Genomic DNA, 27,357 nt, shown 5'->3' with positions numbered 1-27,357 from the left:
TTTGCCCTTTGAGTATGATGTTGGCTGTAGGTTTTTCATATATGGCCTTTATTATGTTGAGGAATGTCCCATTTATTCCCATTTTGCTGAGTGTTTTGATCATAAATGGGTGCTGTACCTTATCAAATGCTTTTTCTGCATCTATCATGATGATCATGTGGTTTTTGTCTTTCCTTTTGTTTATGCGATGTATTACGTTTATTGACTTGCATATATTGAACCATCCCTGCATTCGTGTGATGGATCCCACTAGATCATGGTGGATAATCATTTTAATTTATTGCTAAGTGCAGTTTTCCAATATTTTGTTGAGAATTTTAGCGTCTATGTTCATCAGCGAAATTGGCCTGTAGTTTTCTTTCTTTGTAGGGTCTTTATCTGGTTTTGGGATTAGGGTGATGCAGGCCTCATAAAAAGACTCTAGGAGTCTTCCCTCCTCTTAGAATGTTTGAAATAGTCTGAGAAGGACAGGGGTTAGCTCTTCTTTAAATGTTTTGTAAAATTCTCCTTTGAAACCGTCCAGCCCAGGGCCTTTCTGTGCCGGAAGTTTCTTGATTACTGCCTCAATTTCCCCAGCTGTTATTGGCCTGTTGCTTTCTGCTTCTTCCTTCTTCAATGTTGAAAGATTATTCTTTTCTAGAAATGTGTCCATTTCATCGAGGTTATCAAATTTCTTGGCATATAATTGTTCATAATAGTTTCTTACAACCTTTGTATTTCTGTTGTTATTTCTCCTTTTTTCATTTCTGATGTTATTAATTTGAGTCCTCTCCCTTTTTTTCTTGATGAGTCTGCTTAAAGGCTTCTTGATTTTATTTATCTTTTCAAAGAACCAGCTCCTGGATTGGTTGATCCTCTGAATTGTTCTTTTTGTCTCTATGTCATTCAGTTCTGCTCTATTCTTGACTATTTCCTTCCTTCTACTTGCTCTGGGATTTATTTCTGGTTATTTCTCCAGTTCTTGAAGTTGTAGTGTTAGGACTTTTATTTGAAATGTTTCTATCTTTTTTAGATAGTCCTGTATTGCTATGAACTTCCCTCTCAGGACTGCCTTTGCTGTGTCCCATAGGTTTCAGATTATTGTCTGTTCATTTTCATTTCTTTCCAGAAACTTTTGATTTCTTCTTTTATCTCATTATTGACCCATTCATTGTTTAATAGTGTACTATTCAGTCTCCATGAGTTTGCAAGTTTTTGAGGTTTCTCTTTGAGTTTGATTTCCAGTTTCAAGCCATTGTGTCCCTAGAAAAAGTTTGGTATTATTTCAATTTTCCTGAATTTTCTGAGGCTTGCTTTGTATTCTATCATGTGGTCTATCTTTGAAAAAGTTCCATGCACATTTGAAAAGAATGTGTATTTTGCTTCTTTGGGATGTAAGGTTCTATATATGTCAATTAAGTCCATTTGATTCAGTGCTTCATTCAGCTCCGTGATATCCTTTTTGATGTTTTGTTTGAAAGATCGGTCTGTTTTTGACAATGGGTGTTAAAATCCCCTACTGTCAATGTGTTGCTGTCTATATCTTTTATGAAGTCATGAATGATTTTCCTTATATATTTGGGTGCTCCTATGTTGGGTGCATATAAGTTTACAAGGTTTATGTCTTCCTGATGGATTCTTCCTTTAAGTATTATAAAGTGTCCCTCTGGGTCTCTTTTTATAGACTTTGTTTTGAAATCTATTTTTTCTCATATAAGTATTGCAACCCCTGTTTTCTTCTCTTGCCCATTTGCTTGGATTTTTTTTTTGACCCTTTACTTTCAATCTGTGTAAGTCTTTTGTTCTGAGGTGGGTCTCTTGTAGGCAGCATATGTGTGGGTCATGTTTCCTTATCCATTGAGCTATCCTCTGTCTTTTGATTGGGGCATTTAATCAAGTTACATTTAAAGTTATTATCATTAGGTACTTACTCATTTTTTCCCTTTGTACCTGTGTTCTTCTCTTTCTCACTCTTTTCCTTCATCTTCTTTTTTTTTTTTTTTTTTTTTTTTTATTAATTTATTTACTTTTTAAATACATTTGTCTCTGCCTTCCCCCCCCCCCTTTCCCTTGCCCCCTCCCACCTTCCCTCCCTCAGCTCTTCCCCTTTGGTTTTGTCCATGAGTCCTTGCTATATGTTCCTTGACTTTCCCCTTCCCTTCCCTTTCCCTGCCCCCCCCTTCCCTCTTGTCTCTGTTGATTTCTTTTCCTTTCAGTGTTGCTGGCCATATTTGCCTTGCTTCTTTGCATTGTTGGTTAGGTTCCGCTTATAGGTGAGATCATATGGTATTTGTCTTTCGCCCCCTGGCTTATTTCGCTTAGCATGATGCTCTCCAGTTCCATCCATACTGTTGCGAAGTTTAGTACTTCTTTTTTCTTTCTGCTACGTAGTATTCCATTGTGTATATGTACCATAATTTTTTGATCCAATCATCTACTGATGGGCATTTAGGTTGCTTCCAACACTTGGCTATTGTAAATTGTGCTGCTATGAACATTGGGGTGCATAGGTTCTTTTGTATTGGCGTTTTGGTGTTCTCAGGGTATAGTCCCAGCAGGGGAATCGCTGGATCAAAAGGCAGTTCCATTTTCAGCTTTCTGAGGAAATTCCACACTGCTTTCCATAGTGGCTGCACCAGTCTGCATTCCCACCAACAGTGGACTAGAGTTCCCTTTTCTCCACAGCCTCGCCAGCACCTGTTGTTTGTGGATCTGTTTATGATGGCCATTCTGACCGGTGTGAGGTGGTACCTCATGGTGGTTTTGATCTGCATTTCTCTAATGGCTAGTGATGCAGAGCATCCTTTCAAATGCCTCTGGGCCCTCTGTATCTCCTCCTTAGAAAAGCATCTGCCCAGATCCTTTGCCCATTTTTTGATTGGATCGTTTGTCTTCTTGGAGTAAAGTCGAGTGAGTTCTTTGTATATCTTGGAGATCAAACCTCTATCTGATGTATCATTAGCAAATATATTTTCCCAAATGGTTGGCTCCCTTTTCATTTTGCTGATGTTTTCTTTAGCCGTGCAGAAGCTTCTTATTTTCATGAGGTCCCACTTGTTTATTCTTTCCTTTATGTCCCTTGCTTTAGGAGACATATCAGTGAAAAAATTGCTGCGTGGGATATCTGAGAGTTTCCTGCCAATGTTCTCCTCTAGGACTTTGATGGTGTTGCGACTTATATTTAAGTCTTTTATCCATCTTGAGTTTATTTTTGTGTATGGTGTCAGCTGATGATCCAATTTCAATTTTTTGCATGTAGCCATCCAGCTCTCCCAACACCATTTGTTGAAGAGGCTGTTATTGCTCCATTTTATGCTTCTGCCCCCTTTGTCAAATATTAGATGTCCATAGAGACCTGGGCTTATTTCTGGGCTTTCTATTCTGTTCCACTGGTCCATGGGTCTGTTCTTGTGCCAGTACCAGATTGTTTTGAGTATAGTGGCTTTGTAGTAGAGTTTGATGTCCGGTATTGTGATCCCTCCTACTTTGTGTTTCTTTCTCAAAATTGCTGCGGCTATTCGAGGTCGTTTATGGTTCCATATAAATTTTTGAAATGTCTGTTCTATTTCTGTGAAATACGTCATTGGTATCTTAATAGGGATTGCGTTGAATCTATAAATTGCTTTTGGTAGTATGGACATTTTAAGGATATTAATTCTTCCAATCCATGAGCACGGTATATGCTTCCATTTATTTGTGTCTTCCTTAATTTCTTTTTTCAATGTTGTATAGTTTTCTGCATACAGGTCTTTTGTGTCTTTGGTTAAATTTATCCCTAGGTACTTTATCTTTTTTCGTGCTATATCGAATGGTATATTTTTTCTGATTTCTTCTTCTTCTATTGCATTGCTGGTGTACAAAAACGCCTTTGATTTCTGAATGTTGACTTTGTATCCTGCTGTTTTGCCAAATTCACTTATTAGGTTGAGGAGTTTTTTGGTAGAGTCTACAGGGTTCTCTATGTACACTATCATGTCATCTGCAAACAATGATAGTTTTACTTCCTCCTTTCCTATTTGGATGCCTTTTATCTCTTTCTCTTGTCTGACCGCTGTGGCTAGGACTTCCAATACGATGTTGAAAAGAAGCGGTGAGAGCGGACATCCTTGGCGTGTTCCCGATCTTAGTGGGAAAGCTTTCAGTTTTTGCCCGTTGAGTATGATATTGGCTGTAGGTTTTTCATATATGGCCTTTATTACGTTGAGGAATGCCCCATTGATTCCCATTTTGCTGAGTGTTTTGATCATAAATGGGTGCTGTACCTTGTCAAATGCTTTTTCTGCATCTATCGAGATGATCATGTGGTTTTTGTCTTTTCTTTGATTTATGTGGTGTATCACGTTTACTGATTTGCGTATATTGAACCATCCCTGCATCCCTGGGATGAATCCCACTTGATCGTGATGGATAATCTTTTGAATGTATTGCTGGATGCGGTTTGCCAATATTTTGTTGAGGATTTTAGCATCTATGTTCATCAGCGAAATTGGCCTGTAGTTTTCTTTCTTTGTAGGGTCTTTATCTGGTTTGGGGATCAGGGTGATGCTGGCCTCATAGAAGGAGTCTGGCAGTCTTCCCTCCTCTTGGATTTTTTGGAATAGTCTGAGAAGGACAGGGGTTAGCTCTTCCTTAAATGTTTTGTAAAATTCTCCTGGGAAACCGTCTGGCCCTGGACTTTTGTGTGCTGGGAGTTTCTTGATGACTGCTTCAATTTCCCCAACTGTTATCGGTCTGTTCAAGCTTTCTGTTTCTTCCTCCTTCAGTGTTGGAAGATTATACTTTTCTAAAAATTTGTCCATTTCATCCAGATTTTCAAAATTCTTGGCATATAATTGTTCATAATAGTTTCTGATGATCATTTGTATTTCTGTGGTATCAGTTGTTATTTCTCCTCTTTCATTTCTGATATTATTAATTTGGGTCCTCTCCCTTTTATTCTTGATGAGTCTGCTTAAAGGTTTGTCCACTTTATGAATCTTTTCAAAGAACCAGCTTCTGGATTGGTTGATCCTCTGAATTGTTCTTTTTGTCTCTATGTCATTCAGTTCTGCTCTAATCTTGACTATTTCCTTCCTTCTACTTGCTCTGGGATTTATTTGTTGTTGTTTCTCCAGTTCTTCAAGTTGTAGTGTTAGGTCTTTTATTTGAAATGTTTCTATCTTTTTAAGGTAAGCCTGTATTGCTATGAACTTCCCTCTCAGGACCGCCTTTGCTGTGTCCCATAGGTTTTGGACAGTTGTCTGTTCATTTTCATTTGTTTCCAGAAATTTTTTGATTTCTTCTCTTATCTCATTATTGACCCATTCATTGTTTAAAAGTGTACTGTTCAGTCTCCATGAGTTTCCAAGTTTTTGAAGTTTCTCTTTGAGTTTGATTTCGAGTTTCAAGGCCTTGTGGTCTGAGAAAAAGTTTGGTATTATTTCAATTTTCCTGAATTTACTGAGGCTTGCTTTGTGTCCTATCATGTGGTCTATCTTTGAAAAACTGCCATGAGCATTTGAAAAGAATGTGTATTTTTCTTCTTTGGGATGTAAGATTCTATATATGTCAGTTAAGTCTCTTTGATTCAGTGTTTCATTCAGCTCCACGATATGTTTATTAATGTTTTGTTTGGAAGATCTGTCCATTTTGGACAGTGGGGTGTTGAAATCCCCTACTATCAGTGTGTTGCTATCTATATCTTTTTTGAAGTCATCCAACAATTTCCTTATAAACTTGGGGGCTCCTATATTGGGAGCATATAAGTTTACAATATTGATGTCTTCTTGATAGATTCTTCCTTTAAGTATGATAAAGTGCCCCTCTGGGTCTCTCTTTATGGCCTTTGCTTTGAAATCGACTTTGTCTGATACAAGTATGGCAATGCCAGCCTTTTTCTCATGTCCATTTGCTTGGAATATTATTTTCCATCCCTTTACTTTCAATCTGTGTAGGTCTTTTGCTCTGAGGTGGGTCTCTTGTAGGCAGCATATGTGTGGGTCATGTTTTCTTATCCACTCAGCTACCCTGTGTCTTTTGATTGGGGCATTTAGTCCATTCACATTGAGAGATATTACTGATAGAAACTTACTCATCTTTTCTCTTTGTACTTGTGTTCCTCTCCGTCTCATTCTTTTCCTTCATCTGCTTAAACCAGTCCCCTTAGCATATCTTGGAGTGCTGGTTTGGTAGAGATGTATTCTTTTAGCTTTCTTTTGTCTGGGAAACTCCGTATTTCTCCTTCTATTTTAATGGAGAGCCTAGCTGGGTAGAGCAGCCTTGGCTGTAGGCCCTTGCTTTTCATGGCTTGGAATATTTGTTGCCATTCCCTTCTGGCTTGGAGTGTTTCTGTTGAGAAGTCAGCTCCTAGGCGTATCGGGGGCCCCTTGTATGTTACTTTCTCCTTCTCCCTTGCTGCCTTGAGGATTCTCTCTTTGTCTTTGACATTTGCCATTTTAATGATGATGTGTCTTGGAGTGGACCTCCTTGGGTCCTTCTTCAGTGGGGTCCTCTGTGCCTCCTGGATCCATGAGAGCCTTTCTCTCCTCAAATTAGGGAAATTTTCCATCATTACTTTTTCGAGGAGGTTCTCTATCCCTTGCTCCTCTTCTTCTCCTTCTGGTATCCCTATTATACGGATATTATTGCGTTTCAGGTTGTCCTGCATTTCCCTAAATGCTTCTTCATTCTTTTTGAGCCGTTTTTCCATTTCTTGCTCTTTCTGGGAGCTTTTTTCTACCTTATCCTCCATCTCACTGATTCGATCCTCAGCTTCATCCAGCCTGCTTTGGATTCCTTCTACTGTGTTCTTCAATTCAGAAATGGTATTCTTCATATCCTCTTGTGTCTTCTTGATAGTTTCTATGTCCTTTTCCAGGCTGATATAGTTTGCTGTAAGATCCTGATAGTTTCTCTGCAGTTTCTCATAGTTCTCTTTGAGCTGGCTGAGCTCATTGAGCTTCCTTAGAACCATTGTTTTAAATTCCATATCTGATAGTTCCCTTGCCTCTATTTCATTGAGCTCTCTCTGTGGGGAGTCCCCTTTTCCACTCATTTGGGGGGAACTTCTTTTTCTTCCCATTTTTGTGAGAGTCTGTTAAGTATTTTTGTCCTTTACTTTTCTTTCTGGGCCTGCCTCTGATGATGTCAGTTGTTGACCCTATAGGGCCTTGGGTTGTTTGTTTGAGCCTTTCAGGAGTCTAATGCCTGTGTCTGACTCCTGCTTGGAACAGCTCTGTGACCCCTTCGGTCAGGGCTGGGCTATTTTTTGGGATCTCTCTGCGCTCTCACGAGAGCTCCTTGAGCGCGTTCCCAGCGCGGCAGGGTCCCCCACCTGCCTGGGCTCGCATGTGTTTGCCCCAGACCAGAGGGCTTATTCGCGACCTCCCGTGCTCATCTGACCTCCCTGGCACGCGAGCTTCGCGGCACTGGTCAGTTTAGAGTCTTCTATTGTGTGTTTTCCCCCTTTTGGCTCTTTGGGTGCGTTGCTTGCCCTCGCCAAATGGGGACTATGGAAATGGGAGGAAATCAGCTCTCCGGTTAATCCTGTTTCTGGTCTCTCCTCCAGGGACTCTGGGCAGCTCTACTTATTTTGTGGGCCGCTCTGCAATCGCGGCGGGCGGGTCAATTTACGCCTGCCCTTGCCCCTCTGTGCAATCCCTCGCAGGCCGTATGGGTGCCAGTCTGTGTGAGGCCTTGCCGGCAGGTGCAAGCGTTTGCCAGCCCGGGTGGGTCACACACACGCTCGCCAACCCTCGCCAGTCACTCGGCGTAAGTGTGCGCGCCTGCTCTGGGTGTTTTGGGGGTGTCTATGTTTGCTTTTCGGCTTTTGGCTCTTTGGGGGTGTGGCCTCTTCCCGCGCAATGGGGACTTCGGCAAGGAGAAGGAGTCAGGACTCCCCGGTTCCTCCTCCCGTTCTTTCCCCAATGCCTCCGTTTCTAGTCTCCCCTCAGGGGCCTCTGGGCAGTTCTGTGACCCCTTCGGCTGAGGATCCAACCCCTGTGCGGACTGCGTTTCAATCGCAGGCAGTCTGGTTCATGCGCGCCCCGCTTCTGCCTCTTTGGGGTCGCGCCTTTCCAGCCCACAATGGAGACTACCGAACAGGGAGGGAGTCGGGACTCCCCGGTTCCTCCTCCCGTTCTTTCCCCAACGCCACTGTCTCCAGTCTCTCCTCAAGGCTCTCCCAGACAGTCTGCACTCAGCCCCGCAGGTCACAGGCGCACAAGCTGTGTGCGGAGCGCACAAAAGGCAGGTTAATTGATTCCCTTATGCCTGAGCGAGATGGTAGCTGCAGAGTGGGAAGTGCGTTATCACCCGGGCTCCACCGGCCGCAGAGTCAGTTCTCTTCACAAAGTTTTCCTCACCAGTCTTTTCCCAGGCACCAGCCCACCCTGCTGCCGCCTGTACCCAGCGATCAAGGAGGGTGGCTGCCGCTGCAACTTTTGCGTTGGCCCTTTAAATGTCTTTTTGCATCCCCAGCCACTTGTCTCTGGCAGAGAGTGCCCCTAAGCTTTTTGGGGTTGCGTTTTGTCTGTATTTTCTCGGCTTTAGCGGCTGTAGTTTAGGGGTTCCTGTTTATGATTCAGACCCCGTTCTTCCCGGGGGGACGCTAACTGGCTGTTTCAATGTCCCTCTGGTGCCAGTGCCCGTGCGCACCCAGCCCACCCTCTCGAGCCTCCACCGCAATTCTCACCCATTGGGATGTGTGAGAGTCGAATCCGCTGTCCGCGGCACCAAGGCTCCTCTCCCACTATCGCTCCACTGCTTTCCAGGTGATTACTCCATTATTTAGTTGCAATTCCAGTTTGGTTTTGAGAGGAGGTCAGTGTGACTCCCTTTCACTCCTCCGCCATCTTTTTTTCTCCTTCATCTTCTTAAACCAATCCCTTTAGCATATCTTGAAGTGACAGTTTGGTGGAGATGTATTCTTTTAGCCTTCTTTTGTCTAGGAAACTCCTTATTTTTCCTTCCATGTGAATCAAGAGCCTTGCTGGGTAGAGCAGTCTTGATTGCAGGCCTTTGTTTTTCATGATTTGAAATAGTTCTTGCCATTCCCTTTTGGCTTGGAGTGTTTCTGTTGAGAAGTCAGCTCCTAGCGGTATTGGGGCTCCCTTGTAAGTTACTACCCGTTTCTCTCTTGCTGCCTTTAGGATTCTTTCTTTTTCTTTAGTATTTCCCATTTTAATGATGATGTGTCTTGGAGTGGGTGTCATTGGGTTTCTCTTGAATGGGGACCTCTGTGCTTCCTGGACCCATGAGACCTTTTCTCTCCTCAAATTGGGGAAGATTCCCATCATTAATTTTTCAAAGAGGTTCTCTATTCCTTGCTTTTCTTCTTCCCCTTCTGATATCCCTATTATGCTGATATTATTGCATTTCATGTTGTCCTGCATTACCCTAAGTGCCTCTTCTTTCTTTTTGAGTCTTTTTTCCATTTCTTGTTCTTTCTGGGAGCTTTGTTCTACCTTATCCTCCAGCTTGCTGATTTGACCCTCTGCTTCATCTAGCCTGCTTTTGATCCCTTCTACTGTGTTCTTCAATTTAGAAGTGGTATTCTTCATATCCTCTTGAGTGTTCTTTATAGTTTCTATGTCCTTTTCCTGGTTTATATAGTTTTCCATAAGTTCCTGATAGTTTCTCAGCAGTGTTTCATAGTTATCGTTGAGCTGGCTAAGCTCATTGAGCTTCCTTATAGCCATTGTTTTGAATTCAATATCTGATAGTTCCCTTGCCTCTCTTTCATTTTGCTCTCTCTGTGGGGATTCTTCCTTTCCTGTCATTTGGGAGGAACTTTTCTTCCAATTTTTTTGAAAGTCTTTTTTTTTTTTTTTTTTTTGCATCTTCAATTGATCCGTCTTGATTTCCTGACGTTGTAGATTAAACTTCTATGGTAGTAGGTGGGTCTTTTTATTTATTTGTTTTTTCTTTACTTTTCTTTCTGGGTCTGCCTCTGATAATGTCATTTGCTGACCCTATCTGACCTTGGGTCATTTGTTTGAGCCTTCCAGGAATCTACTCTCTGTGTCTGTATCCTATGATTGTCAGTCTGGTCATTCTGTCCTCCTCTGTCAAGCTTAGGCACCACAGGGAGGAGCAGTGCCTATCATGCCTTTATAGGCTGCTGTCACTCAGGGGAGTTGTCTGCCTGAGCAAGATGGAGATCATGGACTGGGGAAGAGTCAGCACCAGGACTCCCCAATGCCTCTGTCTCCAGTCTCTCCTCTAGGGTCTCTGGGCAGCTCTGAGACCCCTTCAACCAGAGAGCCACTATTTCTGCGGACCGTGTTGTAATCGCAAGCATTTGGCTCGTGCGCCTGCTTCTGCCTCTTTGGGAGCATGGCCTGCCTGTGCACAATGGAGACTAGAGAATGGGCAGGGAGTCAGGACTTCCCGGTTCCTTCTCCCATTCTTTCCCCAATGCCTCCATCTCCAGTCTCTCCTCAAGGGTCTCTATGTAGCTGTGTGTCCCCTTTGGCCAGGGATCCTCCTCTATTTCTTCCAGCCAGTCTGTACTCAGCCCCCAGCTCACACAGGCACAGGCTGCATGCGGAGGATGCAAAAGTCAGGTTTATTAATTTACTTATTTCTCAGCGAGATGGTAGCTGCAGAGTGGGAGCTGAGTTATCACGGGGTCCGCAGGCCACCATCTTAGTTCTCTTCACAAAGTTTTCCTCACCAATCTTTCCTGAGGCACCAGCCCACTCTCCTGCCGCCTCTACCCAGAGATCAAGGAAGGCGGCTGCCATGGCAAATTTTTGCGTTGGCCCTTTAAATGCCTCTTTGCATCTCCAGCCACCTGTCTCTAGCAGAGAGCGCCCCTAAGCTTTTGGGTTTGTTTTTTCTGTGTATTTTCCTGTTTTCAGCTGCTGTAGTGTAGGGGTCTCTGTTTATGATTCAGACCCTATTCTCCTCAGAGGGATCCAACTGGCCGTTTCAATGTCCCTCCGGTGCTGGTGCCCATGGGTGCCTAGCTCACCCTCTGGAGCCTCCACCACACTTCTCACCCATTTGAATGTGTGGAAGTTGATTCCACTGTCTGTCCGCAGCTCCAAGGCTCCTCTCCCTTTATCGTTCCATTGTTTTCCAGGTGATTTCTACACTATTTAGTCAAAATTCCAGTTTGGTCTTTGGAGGAGGTCAGCATGGCTTCCATTCACTCCTCTGCCATCTTTTCTCTCCAGATTCCTGAATGTCTTGAACAGATGGCCTAAGGTCACACAGGGTCAACATCTGACATCATCAGATACAGAAAGAAAAAAAACAATGACCTCCTACCATAGAAGTTCACACCACAAAGTCAAGAACTCAAGACAGATCAATTAAAGAAGCACAAGGAAAAAGGTCTCACAATGGGAAGACTTTTCCCACAAAGAAACACGCTCCAGTCAAAGGGAAAGGAGCAATACACAGAAAGGGAAATAAATGAAATAGAGTCAAGTAAACTATCAGGTATTGAGTTCCCAAACACAATTCTAAGGAAACTCAAATGAGCTTCCTGAACTCAGAACTACAAAAAACTACTGCAAAACTACAAGGAACTTACTGCAAATTATATCGGCATGAAAAAGGACATGGAACTATCAATAAGAGACAAGAGGAAATGAAGAATACAGTTTCTGAATTGTAGAACACAGTAGAAGGAGTCAAAAGCAGGCTAGATGAAACAGATGATCAAATCAGCAAGCTGGAGAATAAGGTAGAAAAAAGTTCCCAGAAAGAGCAAGAAAATGAAAAAAAAAAAAGACTCAAAAAGAAGGAAGAGGCATTTAGGTAAATGCAGGACAACCTGAAACATAATAATATCTATATAATAGGAATACCAGGAAAAGAAGAGGAGCAAGGAATAGAGAACCTGTTTGAAAAATTAATGATGGAAAACTTCCCTAATATGAGGAGAGAAAATGTCACACAAATCCAGCAAGCACAGAGGGTCCCATTCAAGAGGAACCCAATGAAGTTCACTCCAAGACACATCCTAATTAAAATGACAAATATCAAAGACAAACAGAGAATCCTAAAGGCAGCAAGGGAGAAACAGGTAGCAACATATAAGGGAGCTCCTGTACGGCTAGCAGCTGACTTCTCAACAGAAACACTCCAAGCCAGAAGGGAATGGCAAGAACTATTCCAAGTCATGAAAAACAAAGGCCTGCAACCAAGACTGCTCTACCCAGCAAGGCTCTCGATTCACATGGAAGGCGAAATAAGGAGTTTCCCAGACAGAAGAAGGCTAAAAGAATACACCTCCACCAAACCAGCACTGCAAGATATGCTAAAGGGACTGCTTTAAGAAGATGAAGAAAAAATGTCTATGAAAGCCAGTTCCTTACACAGTCACCAATGCTTGAGATTACCAACATTTTTAATACTTATTAATCTGAATGTGACAATGATGTGTGATTTCAATTGTTCCTTTATTATTTGTTGAAACTAAACCTGTTTTTGTATATTCCTTGCCTATTTCTGTTATTTTTAAAAAGCTCTAAATGACTTTTTGGTATTCTTTATCCATTTTTTGATTAAATATTTGTAGAATTTTTTCCCTATAAAACCCCAAAACTATTAACCCTTTTTTAGATGAGTGACAAATATTTTCCAATTCTATTACTTGTCCTTTCACTTTTCTTTATATGTATATTACTACATAGTCTTAAATATTCAATATAGTCATATTGTCAATATTTTACTTTATAGCTTCTGGGTTTGAATATTTTACTTCAGGGTAAGAAAAATATTAGTTTATATTTTCTCCTAAAACTCCTTAGGTTTTACATATTGATCTTTAACTCACCTGAATATTTTTTGTATAATGTGTGAAATAGTGCTCTATATTTGTTTTATTTCAAGTAATAGTGTCCATGTACTTTATTAGTTGACTAATCCTTATTTCCCCCATTGATTTGAAATATCAATTTTATGGTATATTACATTGGTAGATATATACATTTGTTTCTAGAATGCTCATTATATTTCATTGATCTACTTATTATTTCTGTGCTGGTGTCATGTTTTAATTGCTGAGACAAATAATGGATTTAAATTTTTTAATATTTTATAATGGATTTTGGCATTTAAAAAATAAATAAAATCAATCTGCATTTAAAACAAAGAAAGAAGCTACACCTACCTTTGAGACAACGTGGATAGAACTGGAAAATATTGTGCTAAGTGAAATAAGCCTGTTGGTGAAAGACAAATACCATAAGTTCTCACATATAAGTGAAATTTATTCAACAAAATAAACTAACGAACAACATAAACCACAGGCAAGGAAGCATGGAGCAGACTGAAAGTGACCAGAGGGGATGGGGAAGGAAGACAATGGTGGAAAGAAGAAGGAACTAAACAAAGAATATGTATGGAGGAGGGAGAGAAGATGGCAGAGGAGTGAATGGGAGTCACGCTGACCTCCTCCCAAGACCAAACTGGAATGGCAACTAAATAGTGGAGTAATCACCTGGAAAACAATGAAACGATAGTGGGAGAGGAGCCTTGGAGCCGCGGACAGTGGATTCGACTCTCACACATCCCAATGGGTGAGAAGTGTGGTGGAGGCTTGAGGGGGTGGGCTGGGTGCCCACAGGCACTAGCACCAGAGGGACATTGAAATGGCCAGTTAGCTCCCCCCGAGAAGAATGGGGTCTGAATCATAAACAGGGACCCCTACACTACAGCAGCTAAAACCAAGAAAATACAGACAAAACGCAACCCCGAAAAGCTTAGGGGCGCTCTCTGCCAGAGACAGGTGGCTGGGGATGCAAAGAGACATTTAAAGGGCCAACGCAAAAGTTGCAGTGGCAGCCACCCTCCTTGATCTATGGGTAGAGGCGGCAGCAGGGTAGGCTGGTGCCTGGGAAAAGACTGGTGAGGAAAACCTTGTGAAGAGAATTGACACGGCGGCTGGAGGAGCCCCAGTGATGGCACGCCTCCCACTCTGCAGCTACCATCTCACTCAGGCATAAGGGAATCAACTAACCAGCCTTTTGTGCACTCTGCGCACAGCTTGTGCATGTGAGCTGGGGGACTGAGTGCAGACTGGCTGGGAGAGCCTAGAGGAGAGACTGAAGATGGAGGCATTGGGGAAAGAACAGGAGGAGGAACCAGGGAGCCCTGACACCCTCCCCTTTCCGTAGTCTCCATTGTGGGCTGGAAACATGCGCCCCCAAAGAGGCAGAAGAGGGGTGCACAGGAACCAGACTGCCTGCGATTGAAACACAGTCCACACAGGTGGTGGAGCCTTGGCCAAAGGGGTCACAGAACTGCACAGAGACCCATGAGGAGAGACTAGAAACGGAGCTGTTGGGGAAAGCATGGGAGGAGGAACCGGGGAGTCCCGACTCCTTCTCCTTGCCATAGTCTCCATTGCATGGGAAGAGGCCACAACCTCAAAGATTCAAAAGCTGAAAAGCACATATAGACACCCCAAAACCACCCAGTGCAGGCGTGCACACTTGCGGCGAGTGACCGGCGAGGGTTGGCGAAAGCTTGCACCCGCCAGCAAGGCCTCCCACAGATTGGAACCTATGGGGCCTGAGAGGGAGCGCACAGAGCGGCAAGGGCAGGCGTAAATTGACCCGCCCGCCTGCAATCGCTGAGCGGCCCACAAAATTAGTAGATCCCCGGCTGAAGGGGTCACAGAGCTGTCCAGAGTCCCTGGAGGAGAGACCGGAGACAGGATTAACCGGAGAGTCCTGGAGCTGACTTCCTCCCATTTCCGTAGTCCCCATTTGGCGAGTGCAAGCAATGCACCCAAGAGCCAAAAGCGGGAAAAACGCACAATAGAAGACCCTATGCTGACCATTGCAGGGGAGCTCACCGGCCAGAGGGGCTAGATGAGTACGTGAGGTTTCGAATAAGCCCCCTGGTCTGGGGCAGGCACATGCGAGGCCAGGCAGGCGGGGGATCCGCCCGCGCCGGGAGCACGCTCAAGGAGCCAGCATGAGCGTGCAGAGAGATCCCAAAAAATAGCCCAGCCCTGACCGAAGGGGTCACAGAGCTGCTCCAAGCAGGAGTCAGACACAGACATTAGGCTCCTGGAAGTCTCAAACAAACAACCCAAGGTCCTATAGGGTCAACAACTGACATCATCAGAGGCAGGCCCAGAAAGAAAAGTAAAGGACAAAAATACTTAACAGACTCTCACAAAAATGGGAAGAAAAAGAAGTTCCCCCAAATGAGTGGAAAAGGGGACTCCCCACAGAGAGAGCTAAAAGAAATAGAAGCAAGGGAACTATCAGATACTGAATTCAAAACAATGGTTCTAAGGAAGCTCAATGAGCTCAGCCAGCTCAAGCTTAACTATGAGAAACTGCAGAGAAACTATCAGGATCTTAGAGCAATCTATATCAGCCTGGAGAAGGACATAGAAACCCTCAAGAAGACACAAGAGGATATGAAGAATACCATTTCTGAATTGAAGAACACAGTAGAAGGAATCCAAAGCAGGCTGGATGAAGCCGAGGATTGAATCAGTGAGATGGAGGATAAGGTAGAAAGAAGCTCCCAGAAAGAACAAGAAATGGAGAAAAGACTCAAAAAGAATGAAGAGGCATTTAGGGAAATGCAGGACAACTTGAAACGCAATAATATCCATATAATAGGGATACCAGAAGGAGAAGAGGAACAAGGGATAGAGAACCTCCTCAAAAAGTAATGATGGAAATTTCCCTAATTTGAGGAGAGAAAGGCTCTCATGGATCCAGGAGGCACAGAGGACCCCACTCAAGAGGGACTCAAAGAGGTCCATGCCAAGACACATCATCATTAAAATGGCAACTATAAAGACAAAGAGAGAATCCTCAAGGCAGCAAGGGAGAAGGAGAAAGTAACATACAAGGGGGCCCCCACATGCCTAGGAGCTGACTTCTCAACAGAAACACTACAAGTCAGAAGGGAATGGCAACAAATATTCCAAGCCATGAAAAGCAAGGGCCTACAGCCAAAGCTGCTCTACCCAGCAAGGCTCTCAATTAAAATACAAGGGGAAATAGGGAGTTTCCCAGACAAGAGAAGGCTAAAAGAATACATCTCTACCAAACCAGCACTCCAAGATATGCTAAGGGGACTGGTTTAAGCAGATGAAGGAAAAGAGTGAGAGAGAGAGAGGAACACAGGTACAAAGAGAAAAAATGAATCACTTTCTATCAGTAATAACTCTCAATGGGAATGGACTAAATGCCCCAATCAAAAGACACAGGGTAGCTGAATGGATAAGAAAGCATGACCCACACATATGCTGCCTACAAGAGACCCACCTCAAAGCAAGAGACCTACACAGATTGAAAGTAAAGGGATGGAAAAAAATATTCCTAGCAAATGGGCATGAGAAAAAGGCCGGGGTTGCCATACTAGTATCAGAAGAAGTAGATTTCAGAACAAAGGCCATAAAGAGAGACCCAGAAGGGCACTTTATAATACTTAATGGAAGAATCTATCAAGAAGACATCAACATTGTAAACTTATATGCACTCAACATAGGAGCACCTAAATATATAAGGAAAATCATTGATGACTTCAAAAAAGATATAGACAGGAACACACTGATAGTAGGGGATTTCAACACCCCACTGTCAAAAATGGACAGATCTTCCAAACAACACATTAATAAACATATTGTGGCGCTGAATGACACACTGAATCAAAGAGACTTAACTGACATATATAGAACCTTACATCCCAAAGAAGAAAAATACACATTCTTTTCAAATGCTCATGGCAGTTTTTCAAAGATAGACCACATGACAGAATACAAAGCAAGCCTCAGGAAATTCAGGAAAATTGAAATAATACCAAACTTTTTCTCAGACCACAAGGCCTTGAAACTCGAAATCAACCTCAAAGAGAAACTTCAAAAACTTGCCAACTCATGGAGACTAAACAGTAGACTATTAAACAATGAATAGGTCAATAATGAGATAAGAGAAGAAATCAAAAAATTTCTGGAAACAAATGAAAATAAAGAGAGATCAGTCCAAAACCTATGGGACACAGCAAAGGTGGTCCTGAGAGGGAAGTTCATAGCAATACAGGCTTACCTAAAAATGATAGAAACATTTCAAATAAAAGACCTAACACTACAACTTCAAGAACTGGAGAAACAACCAGAAATAAATCCCAGAGCAAGTAGAAGGAAGGAAATAGTCAAGATTAGAGCAGAACTGAATGACATAGAGATGAAAAAGAACAATTCAGAGGATCAACCAATCCAGAAGCTGGTTCTTTGAAGAGAGAAATAAAATTGACAAGCCATTAAGCAGACTCATCAAGAAAAAAAGGGAGAGGACCCAAATTAATAATATCAGAAATGAAAGAGGAGAAATAACAACTGAAACCACAGAAATACAAAGGATCGTCAGAAACTACTATGAACAATTATATTCCAAGAAATTTGAAGACCTTGATGAAATGGACAAATTTTTAGAAAAGTATAATCTCCCAACACTGAAAGAGGAAGAAACAGAAATATTGAACAGACCGATATTAGCTGGGGAAATTGAAGCAGTAATCAAGAAACTCCGAGCACACAAAAGCCCAGGGCTGGATGTTTTCATAGGAGAATTTTACAAAACATTTAAGGAAGAGCTAACCCCTGTCCTTCTCAGACTATTCCAAAAAATCCAAGAGGAGGGAAGATTCCCAGACTCTTTCTATGAGGCAAGCATCACCTTGATCCCAAAACCAGATAAAGACCCTACAAAGAAACCAAACTACAGGCCAATTTCGATGATGAACATAGATGCTAAAATCCTACACAAAATATTGGCAAACCACATCCAGCAATACATTCAAAAGATTATCCACCACGATCAAGTGGGATTTATCCCAGGGATGCAGGGATGGTTCAATATACGCAAATCAGTAAATGTGATACATCACATAAATAAAAGGAAAGACAAAAATCACATGATCATCATGATAGATGCAGAAAAAGCATTTGATAAGGTACAGCACCCATTTATGATCAAAACACTCAGCAAAGTAGGAATAAATGGGGCATTCCTCAACATAATAAAGGCCATATATGAAAAACTTACAGCCAATATCATACTCAACGGGCAAAAACTGAAAGCTTTCCCAGTAAGATCAGGAACACGACCAGGATGTCCGCTTTCACCGCTTCTTTTCAACATGGTATTGGAAGTCCTAGCCACAACGGTCAGACAAGAAAAAGAAATAAAAGGCATCCAAATAGGAAAGGAGGAAGTAAAGTTATCATTGTTTGCAGATGACATGATAGTGTACATAGAGAACCCTGTAGACTCTACCAAAAAACTCCTCAACCTAACAAGTGAATTTGGCAAAACAGCAGGATACAAAGTCAATATTCAGAAATCAAAGGCATTTTTGTACAACAGCCATGCAATAGAAGAAGAAGAAATCAGAAAAAAAAAATACCATTCAATATAGCAAGAAGAAAACTAAAGTACCCAGGCATAAATTTAACCATAGATGTAAAAGACCTGTACGCAGAAAACTATACAACATTGAAAAAAGAAATTAAGGAAGACACAAATAAATGGAAGCATATACCATGCTCATGGATTGGAAGAATTAATATCATCAAAATGTCCATACTACCCAAAGCAATTTATAGATTCAATGCAATCCCTATTAAGATACCAATGACGTATTTCACAGAAATAGAACAGACATTTCAAAACTTTATATGGAACCACAAGTGACCCCGAACAGCCACAGCAATTTTGAGAAAGAAACACAGAGGAGGAGGGATCACAATACGGGACATCAAACTCTACTACAAAGCCAGCATACTCCAAACAATCTGGTACTGGCACAAGAACAGACCCATAGACCAGGGGAACAGAATAAAAAGCCCAGAAATAAGCCCAGGTCTCTAGGGGCATCTAATATTTGACAAAGGGGGGCAGAAGCATAAAGTGGAGTAAAAATAGCCTCTTCAACAAATGGTGTTGGGAGAGCTGGACGGCTACATGCAAAAAATTTAAATTGCATCATCAGCTCACACCATATTCAAAAATAAGCTCAAGATGGATAAGAGACTTAAATATAAGTCGCAACACCATAAAAGTCCTAGAGGAGAACATTGGCAGGAAACTCTCAGATATCCCACGCAGCAATTTTTTCACTGATATGTCTCCTAAAGCAAGGAATGTAAAGGAAAGAATAAACAAGTGGGACCTCATCAAAATAAGAAGCTTCTACACGGCAAAAAGATAACATCAGCAAAATGAAAAGGGAGCCAACCATATGGGAAAATATTTTCACTAATGATACATCAGATAGAGGTTTGGTCTCCTACATATATAAAGAACTCACTCAACTCCACTCCAAGAAGACAAACAATCCAATCAAAAAATGGGCAAAGGACCTGGGCAGATGCTTTTCCAAGGAGGAGATACAGAGGGCCCAGAAGCATTTGAAAGGATGCTCAGCATCACTAGCCATCAGAGAAATGCAGATCAAAACCACCATGAGGTACCACCTCACACCGGTGAGAATGGCCATCATGAACAGATCAACAAACAACAGGTGCTGATGAGGCTGTGGAGAAAAGGGAACCCTAGTACACTGTTGGTGGGAATGCAGACTGGTGCAGCCACTGTGGAAAGCAGTGTGGAATTTCCTCAAAAAGCTGAAAATGGAACTGCCTTTTGATCCAGTGATTCTCCTGCTGGGACTATACCCTAAGAACACTAAAACGCCAATTCAAAGAAACTATGCACCCCAATGTTCATAGCAGCACCATTTACAATAGCCAAGTGTTGGAAGCAACCTAAATGCCCATCAGTAGATGATTGGATTGAAAAATTATGGTACATATGCACAATGGAATACTACGCAGCAGAGAAAAAAAAGAACTACTAAACTTCGCGACCGCATGGATGGAACTGGAGAGCAATCTGCTAAGCGAAATAAGCCAGGGGTTGAAAGACAAATACCATATGATCTCTCCTATAAGTGGAATCTAACCAACAATACAAACATGCAAGGAAAATAAGACCAGCAACACTGAAAGGAAATCAACAGAGACAAGAGGGAAGGCGGGAGGGGGGGCGGGGAAAAGGAAGGGAAGGGGAAAGTCAAGGAACATATAGCAAGGACTCATGGACAAAACCAAAGGGGAAGAGCTGAGGGAGGAAAGCAGGGAGGGGGTATGGGAAAGTGGTGGTGGGGAGGCAGAGACAAATGTATTTGAAAAAATAAATTAAAATTTAAAAAAAAAGAAGCTTCTGCACAGCTAAAGAAAACATCATCAAAATGAAAAGAGAACCAACCCTGTGGAAAAATATATTTGTCAATGATACCTCGGACAAGGGTTTGATCTCCAAAACATAAAAAGAACTCACTCGACTCCACACTAGGAAGACAAACAATCCAATTAAAAAAAAAGGGGAAAGGACCTGAACAGACACTTCTCCTAGGAGGTCTTACAGATGACCCAGAGACATACGAAAGGATGCTCAACATCACCAACCATCAGAAAGATGCAAATTAAAACTATAATGAGATACCATTTCATACCAGTCAGAATGGCCATCACAACCAAATAAAAAAGCATCGAGTCCTGGCAAGGTTGTGGAGAAAAGGGAACCCTAGTACACTGTTGGTGGGAATGCAGGCTAGTGCAGCCACTGTGGAAAACAGTTTAGAATTTCCTCAGCAAGCTAAAAATGGAGCTGCCTCTTGACTCAACAATTCTACTGCTGGGATTATACCCTAAGAATTCTGAAACATCAATTTAGAAGAACCTATACATCCCAATGTTTGTAGCAGCACAATTTATAATAGCCAAGTGTTGGAATGCCCATTACTAAATACCCATCAGTAAATGAGTGGATAAAAAATCTATGATACATTTACACAATGGAATACTATGCAGCAGGAAGAAGGAGCTCCTACCCTTTTCAACAGCATGGATGGATCTAGAGAGCATTATGCTAAGTTAAATACAGTTGGTGAAAGACAAATACCATATGATTTCACCTATAAGTGTAACATAATCAACAGAACAAACAAGCAAGCAAAATATAACCAGAGACATGGAAATAAAGAACAAACTGAAGGTAACCAGAAGAGAGGGGGGAGGGGATAACAGGGGAAAAAGTGGAAGGGTAATCAAGGAATGTATAAGGACACATGGACAGATCCAAAAGGGGTAGGATCAAGGGTGGGAGGTAGGGATGCGAGGGGCAGGGGGAATGGTGTGAGGAAAATGGAGAAAACTGTACTTGAACAACAATAAAAGAAATTAAATTTAAAAAAAAGAATATGTATGAATGACCCATAGGCATGGACAACAGAGTCAGAATTGACTGTGGGTAAGGAGGGCAGGGTGGGATGGGTGGAAGAGGGCAAAGAGGGGAAAACTGAGACAACTGTAATAGAATAAACATGATTTTAAAATATAAATAAATAAATAATTCAAGAGGAGGAGTGACTCCCAAGCTTATGAGACCAGCATTATCGTAATTCCAAAATCAGATAAAGACACTACTGAAAAAGAAAATTATAGGCCAATATCCCTGATGAACACAGAAGCTTAATAAAATCCTCAAAAAATATTAGCATCGCAAACAGCTATACGTCACAGAGATCATACACAATGCAAGGGTGGTACAACATTTAAAGAGCAATAAATGTGATACACCACATAAACAAAATAAAAACTAAAATCCACATGATCATACCAACAGATGCATAAAAATATTTATAAAATCCAGCATCCATTTATGAATAAAAATCTAAGCAAAGTGGGAATAATTGAAACATACCTAAATATGATAAAGGCCATATGACAAAACCTTGGCCACAATCATCCTCAACAAACAGAAACTATAAGCATTCCCCTAAGATTGGGAACAAACCAGGGATATCCACTTTCACCTCTCTTATTCAATATATTGGAAGTCCTAGCCACAACAATCAGACAAGAAGAAAAAATAAAAAACATCCAAATTGAAAAGAAGAATTAAAACTGTCTTTCTTTGCAGATGACATGGTATTGTACATAGAGAACCCCAAATATTTCACCAAGAAATTACTAGAGCTGATAAATGAATTAAGCAAAGTAGCAAGATACAAAATTATTATCCAGATCAGCTGAGTTTTTATATGCCAATAATGAATAATCAGGAAGGGAAATTAAGAGAACAATTCCATTTATAATTGCTTCAAAAAGAATAAAATATAGGAATAGATCTAATGAAGGATGGAAAAGACCTGCACATGGAAAATTATTAGACATTAATAAAAAAAACTGAGGAAGATACAAATAAGTGGAAACTCATACCATGTTTATGGATAGGAAGAAGTAATATCATTAAAATGTCCATACTATCCAAAGTGATCTATATATTTAACACAATTCCTATCAAGATCCCAATGGCTTATTTTAGGGAATTAGAACAAATATTTCAAAATGTATATTTACATTTATATTAAGGGTGACAAAAGGCACTTTATAACAACATGATGTTGAGAAAGAACAACAAATTTGGAGGAATGATGCTACCTAGTATCAAACTATAGTATAAAGCCATAGTAACCAAAACAGCAGGGAACTGATATCAAAACAGACACATAGATCAATGGAACAGAATAAAGAGTCCAAAAATAAACCCACATCTTTATAGTCAATTATTGTTTGACTAAAGAAGTAAGCACACACAATGGGCTAAAGATAGTTTTTTCAATAAATGGTGTTGGAAAATTGGACATATACATGCATAAAAATGAAACTAGACCACACAGAAGAATGAATAGAAAATGGACCAAAGACTTAAATGTTAGACCCACAAGCATAAAAATCCTAGAATAAAACATAGATAGCAAAATCCCGCCATTGCTCATAACAATATTTTATAAGATATATCTCCCCAGGCAAGGGAAACAAAGAAAAAATAAACAACTTGGACTTCAACAAAATAAAAAGTTTTTGTACAGCAAAAAGAATCATCAATAAAATAAAAAGGCAACCCACAGAATGGGATAACATATTCACTGATACATCTGATAAGAAGTTAATATCCATTTATAAAGAACTTATAAAACGCAACACCAAAAAAGAATCCAATTTAAAAATGGGCAAAGGACCTGAATAAACACTTCTCCAAAGTGGGCTTACGGATGACCAATATGTTACAGAATGGACCCATTTAGCAGCCAAGATACTGTTACTGAAACAAGCCCCTCCCAATTTAAAACACTCACTAACACACACAATGCCTTCCCTCTTTTTCCCAGTCAGACCAGTCAGGGGTACCATATCTCAGGAAAAGAAATAGAAGTTTGTAGCTCAGTTAGACTCCCAGTTCCTCCCAGCTTGGCTGGGCAGACCTCCTGCTGTCCCCAGCACCATCAACTGTGTGGTTGCAATCTCCAGTTCTTAATCTAAACAATGTGGCACCTCCTCGTGGCCCACCTGCAAGTATCCTTTCACCCCTTTTCTTCCCACATGGTCTTGCATTGTCCTCCCCCACAACCCCATGCCCATTCCTTGTGGCCTCCCATCTTTAGTTTAAATCTTAGCCTGGAACCTCCTCCATGACCATATTTACGACTCCTCCCACAATTGACTACACCTCCTAACACTCCTATATTCTCTGCCTTTCTTGGCTGCCATAATTATTCCAGGCAGGTGTGGCCCCATGGCATGGAGCAAATCATCTCCAAACTCCCTTGCAGGCACTGTAAGCGGGATTGAGGCGGGAGGCAGGAGCTGCCTGCCATTTACATCATGGGTTAAAGTTATGCATAGTCTTCTGGCCCCACTCAGGCTGTGAGACTGATGTGCTATTATTTATATGCAAAATAACTACTTATGCATATAGTTATGAAGTTAGCCGGCTATTGATATGCAAAGTAACTCTCAATGGCCCTGCTCTGTGTCTCCCATCTCCCAGCTGACATCCATTACAGATAGACATGTGAAAAGATACTCAACATCGCTATCATCAGAGAAATGCAAATTAAAGCCACACTGAGAATGGCTATCATCAGTAAGTCAACAAACAAGTGCTGGTGAGGATGCAGAGAAAGGGGAACACTTTTCCACTGTTGGTGGGAATGTAGACTAGTGCGGCCATTGTGGAAAGCAGTATTGAGATACCTAGAAAAATTAAAAATGGATCTTTCTTATGACCCAGTGATTCTACTTCTGGGAATATATCCAAAGAATTAGTTTTGAAACACTAATTCAAAAGAATATAAGCAACTCTATGTTAATTGAAGTTTTACATACAATTGCCAAGAATTGGAAGCAGCCCATGTGTCCATCAGTAGATGAATGGATAAAACAACTATGGTACATTTGTACTATGGATTACTATTTGGCCATAAAAAAAGATTTTACCTTTTGCAGTAACATGCATGGACCTGGAGAACATTATGCTAAGTGAAATAAGCCAGTCAGAGAAAGATAATTGCCATATGATTTCACTCATATATGGAATCTAATGAACAAACTGAACTAACAAGGAAAATAGAGACAGACTCATAGAGAGAGAGCATGCTGACAGCTCTTGGTTGGGGGGTTAGGGGGTAGAAGAATTGAGCAAAAAAAGGGCTCATGGATGTGGACAACAGTGTGATGTTCATGGGGTGGAGGAGGAGTGTGGGTGATGGGGAAATGGGTAGAGGGGAATATATGGCAACAGAAAAAAATACAATAAAAAACAATTTTTAATACCTTGCTGCCTCATTGTAGATCCAAATTCATTGCATCCTTTAGTAAGTACAACTAGAGGAAAGGATGAGTAATCTTCTTTAACCTTTACAGAAAGGCTCCTTCCATTTAGCTTTTCCTCAGGCTCACCGAACACCCAAATAATTGGAATCCCAGACTTCAGCTTTCCTCTTTTTTATCATATCTGCCTTAAAAGCTGAATGAGGACATACATGAAATTTTTAAAGAGTCTTTATGAGTCATTTTTGTTATCGAACCCAACCAGTAAGGGGTTTTCTACTGCTCACTAACTACCAGACCAATCTCCAAAGATGGAGTTTGGTGGAAAGGAAAGGAATCTTATTTAATGGCAACTTTCTGCCTAAAATATCTAGGTAACAAAAGTAAGGGGAATGGGAAAGTCAGAGTATTACATCAAAAATACCAATTTAAATATTTGTCATTACAACTACTACATAGATTCAGAAACTGAAAAAAACACAAGAAAAAAAGTCTGTTCACAGTGCTGACTATTATCACCAAAGTCTTTGGAAACAACAGTAAGTTTCTGCCTCAAAGCCTGTATCATCTACAACACCCAAAGAAAAATAGCCCTGTCAGCCTCTGCCAGCTCAGTTTAAGGTTGCGCCAGGACTTTTGCCACCCAAAAGTTTCATAAATGTAGGTGGCTTAGCTGGTCTCCAGTCTCTGTCCACCTCCAGGCAGTTTTTGGAGTTTGTGCCCCAGGCCTTCACTCATAGGCCTGCACTGGCTACCATTGACATGCCCCCCACCCAAGGGTAGGGGAAGGAACCAATTGCCTCTTTGCTTCCCTGAGCACTCTGTTTCAAAAGTCCTCTCTCAGAATCCCATACATGCCAAAACCAGTGGGAGTGTCCAGCCTTCTAAACAATGAGGGCCAGTGTCAGCCAAATTTGCCTTTGCTCCTCTTCCAGCCACTGTGTGTAGCAACGCGGCAAAGTCTCCAGTCATGATATTTCCTTTTGTTCCCCCAAACTCTTTTATTAATCTAGTGAACAAACATTTATTAATATTTATTTTGTTGCCACTCTCTGTGATAAAAACACAGTAAATGCTATGGTTATGCTCCTTCCTTCATGGAAAAGACAGACAGTAAACAAGAATCAGGTACACTAGGGTCAGTGCTATGAAGATGACAGATGTGATAGTCTGGGTGAGGCAGGTGGAAATGGGTGGATCAAGGAAGCCCTCTCTAAGCAGATGATATTTGAACTGAGACCTGGAATGTAAGAATAAGTCTGATTTTTCATTTTTATTCATTTATTTATTTTTTTGCATCTTACAGATTTTCATTTATAATAAACATCAATCTTTGATATCCTACATTAAAAAAAGTTTTTTGGAGGTCCTTTTATTTATTTTTTTTCCAGAGTAAAACTGTCATGAGACCAGAGAGAAAACCATTCTAGTTTTATCCCTAGCTGTGACTGATTTATTTCTTGCTCTGACCTCATAAAACACCATTGTGATGGAATTACAAAACACTCCTATATTGGGTCCTCGCTGGACTGAGGTGTCTATTATAGCCCAGGATGCTGATTTGTGGTGACCTGTTGGATTCAGACAAGTTCACTTGCTTTCTCATTTTCTTTTTTTTTTAATTTTGATTTTTTCTTTTTAAAAAATTTTTGGGTTTCTTTTTGTATTTTTATTTGTATTCTTTAATTTTTATTTTGCTATTTTTATTCTATTTTTATCAGTTTTTAAATTTTTTCTCAATCTTTGTTTTTATTTTTATTTTTTTGTAATTTTTATTTTTTCTCATTTTTTTGTTTTTTATTTTTTTCAGTTTTAATTTTCTTTTCTCAACTTTTTTGTTTTTATTTATTTTGTTTCTACATTTTTAAATTTTTTTTTGTTTTTACTTTAAAATCACCATATGTAATGAATTTGCAGCCATCTCTGCCAACATGTAGTGCCATATTGGCAATTGCATACTGTTGAACACCATTGGCAAGGTCCTTTGCCGAGATGAGCCTGGCCCACATGTTTTGACAGGCACAGAGGTACCTCTGAAAGCCATCAGTCAGCAGGGCTTCTCTGAAGTTTTTCAAGGAGTTCATTGTCTTAAGAGCTTAAATCACCCCAACATCACCCAGTTATTTGAGGTGATTGTCACCCAGGAACAATATTTTCTCTTCATGGAACATGTGAGTAGACAGCACTTATTAACTATCTTAAGAACTGTGGCTGCTGGACCAAGGAGGAAACCAGAGCCATATTCCAGCAACTGATATCAGCAGTATGGCATGGCCACCAGAGGAGAATCATGTACCAAGACCTGAAGCCAGAGAACATACTTCTAGAAGGTGAGCTAAATATCAAACTAACAGACTTTGACTTCAGTATGGAATTTTCAGACCATAAGCTATATGCCTTCTATGGCACCATTTCCTATATGGCCCCAGAGATCTTGCAACTCCATCCATTTGATAGCCTGAAGGTTGATGTTTGGAGCCTGGAGGGTAATTCTCTACAGGATAGTGACTGAAAAACTGCCATTTGTGAGGAAGAACTTTGGGAAACTGAAGCAGCATACATCGAATGGGCAGTTCCAGGTACCATACTTTATGTCTCTAGAATGTCCAAAATGGTTAAGAAAATTAATGACTATTGACCCCCGCCAAAAAACAACCCTGGAAGATATAATGAAAGATCCATGGATCGCTATTGGCCAGGGGGAGAAACTGAAGCTGTACAGCGAGCTGCCCTGG

At 41.1% G+C, this 27,357-nt stretch overlaps 1 pseudogene; it reads right to left on the bottom strand.

Annotated features, from left to right (window-relative positions):
- The window catches only part of LOC129085594 (RING finger protein 11-like), a 52,502-nt pseudogene extending 25,796 nt beyond the window's left edge, over positions 1-26,706 (bottom strand).
- Positions 26,707-27,357: the final 651 nt, after the last annotated feature.

Source organism: Pteronotus mesoamericanus, unplaced genomic scaffold (genome assembly GCF_021234165.1).
Source record: "Pteronotus mesoamericanus isolate MK-2021 breed Mesoamerican mustached bat unplaced genomic scaffold, CSHL_Meso_final scaffold_31, whole genome shotgun sequence".
Lineage (NCBI taxonomy): Eukaryota > Metazoa > Chordata > Mammalia > Chiroptera > Mormoopidae > Pteronotus > Pteronotus mesoamericanus.
The sequence above is the reverse complement of the archived record's forward strand: the minus strand, read 5'-3'. Positions and strand labels throughout refer to the sequence as shown.